The sequence below is a fragment of the Seriola lalandi genome, unplaced genomic scaffold (genome assembly GCF_002814215.2).
Source record: "Seriola lalandi dorsalis isolate HSWRI2012SDOR001 ecotype SW California unplaced genomic scaffold, Sedor1 jcf7180002053982, whole genome shotgun sequence".
NCBI classification, from domain to species: domain Eukaryota; kingdom Metazoa; phylum Chordata; class Actinopteri; order Carangiformes; family Carangidae; genus Seriola; species Seriola lalandi.
In genome coordinates, this window is record NW_019524535.1 from 362,770 (window position 1) to 365,332 (window position 2,563).

General features: G+C 38.2%; 1 protein-coding gene across 4 annotated transcripts in view; it reads left to right on the forward strand.

The window, feature by feature from the left end:
• LOC111652469 (pleckstrin homology domain-containing family G member 3-like) overlaps positions 1-2,563 on the forward strand; it is a 34,026-nt gene that overhangs the window by 15,848 nt on the left and 15,615 nt on the right. The window lies entirely within an intron of this gene.

The following is a 2,563-nucleotide window of genomic DNA, read 5'->3' on the forward strand; positions in this document are numbered from 1 at the left end:
GAAAGCACCAATGTCATCCCCACAATATAACCTAACAAGTAATCAGATGAACAGGTAGCCAAATAAAATCTAGCTCTAGAATAAACTCCCAGTGCCTATGCAACAAAACATAATGTACAAAATTTTAGAGAATTTAATTACTATGTTGCTCATTATATCATTCCATCCATTCATCCGTTATTAATCAAAATGTTCATTTTTTGGGCTCAACCCACGCGATCCGCCGGGTCCACCGGGTTAGATGCGGATCCACGCATCTAACTAGTGTAAATGTTAACCCCCTTTTTACACAGCCTGTTCAAGGCAGGAGTACTGTGCTTTGCAGTGGGTCTCCTGATTGCTCTTTTATACTCTCTCCTCTCTCTATCTTTCTCAGTCATATTACTGGCCGGAATTAATGTAATACTGGTCGATCAAGTTTGAACCTATAGTTCCATTGTACAGCAATGAGTTTTGCAGCTGAAATTGTTGTGTAACCTGATGTATGAACCAGTGATGATGACGCATTAAGTTCATTAACAAGCCAATCCCCTGACACTTGTATCTGTTCTTGTAACAACAGATCCTCAAGATGAGAGATGTACCAATGCCATCTTTACCCCCATAGACTGAATATGTGGAAAATAATGAACTCCTACGTTTTAACCCAAGGAAGGTCATAACGGTTATAACATTCATCCAATACAATGAAAAATTCAGGCAAAAAATAATTGAGAAACCATCCTTTTAAGGCAAGCTTGAACAGGCTCTGTGGTGTGATCAACTTTACATGGTACAGCAGCACAATGAAGAAAAACATAACTGAACAAAACGAGAATGTGAATCAAATGGGAGAATATATAATGAAACAAATTACTGGGGAATACTATAATAATGACGCATATAGGTAATGATTAATTCATAAGTGTCAAATACTGAACACTGTCTTCATGAATCGTTGCTGAATTAGCTGCTGACAGACATGAAACTCATTATGACATGTTAATTTCTAATTACTAAAACATTAGACTTTTTGTTCCCCTCAAGTGAAGTGACACATTGTATTTCCTCATTACCTCATGATTATCTGACCATTACTAACCCTTCTTGTGCCTCCCTGCAGTGCATCATACTAAGATCTTAATAAGTAATTCCTCTTTACCTCATGGTTACCATAACTTAGCCTTTCTGTATCCAAGTAAAGGAAGGCATCGTCCTACAAAACTAAGAAGTGGCTATTAAGGAATTCATGATTAGTAGCTAAACTACAGATCAGAGACATCGGGAATTTTCAAATCATCTTTTAATCTTAATCTTAATCTTTTAATACTCACATGACAGTTGTACAAAATACATAAGGGCAGACTTTATTGAATGGGGATGAGCATTACAAAGGATGATAGGCCACTTACCATGGGGACACTACAGAGGCTTCTATTCATTTGTGAAAACCACAAGTCAATCACTGTATTGACTAATGTTTTATACACCATAGTGAGTGGTATGCTGCATAAAGCAGAGTGGGAGAAAGGGAAACCTGTTATTTTAATGTACTATGAATGCCAACTCAAAGTACACACTGGGAATATAATGTACATAGGAGTACCAGGATAACCAGCATTAGAACATAGTTTACATAAGCCGCAGAGAACCAGAAAACCTTGTAACAGTACAGTAATATTGAGTAAGTTTTATTGTTTTAAAGGCATCTGGCCAATGGACAACAGTTGAACATTGACCTTTTGGTTAACATCGGCATATTTACAGTGTATGTATGTTTGACAATGGGAGTGAGGAGCTCTGTCTGAAATGAGACTCAACTGAGCTCAGGGAAAGTGTTTTCATGTGATGTATAACCATGCATGGGCTGGTTTACGGCATGTTTTCAGTTCTTTCCTCACAAAGGTATGAGGACAGCAATATGTGTCAACGACGGCAAGAATCATTTCTGACAAACTGAAAGTCAGAGCAATAACGACATGAATACATACGTGTCCTTTGATCCATCTTGTGAGAGTATAGAGGCATCTTGTGTTGGGAATCAACGTGTTCTGTTCTGGACCACACCCATCTTCAAACTCCATCACCTGTCAAGTTTCATTTCCTTCTTTGTTAGCCAAAGCAGGAGACTACATCATGCAGGTAGCATGAGGGCTTATTTTAGCTGAAGTGAAAAACCATGGCCCCCAGAGCAACAGGTGCCAAGTCGACTGCATCTCCTGGTGATTGTTCCTGGATATAGGGGTAGCTTTGAGTCTTAGAAAGGACTTGCTCATATTGCTGGATTGATGTCTTTGCCCAGTCATGTCAAAAACAGAAAAGTAAATCCAGAGGAGATATACATTTTAAGTTCAACAGGTACAGGACTAAGACATGAGTTACCATGTATAGAAAATAAGACTGTGACTTCATGTGTTAGAGGAGCTGGTTATTGTAAAGCAAGGAGGTTACTGCCTGAACAATAATACACAAAATAGTCCAGTGCAAATTTAATAATTACACTTGGTTACATTTACCTCTCAATGTTTGTTCTTGCTTGTTGCTTGTTCTTCAACAACAATCTGCTTCACTTGTACACAGAAGT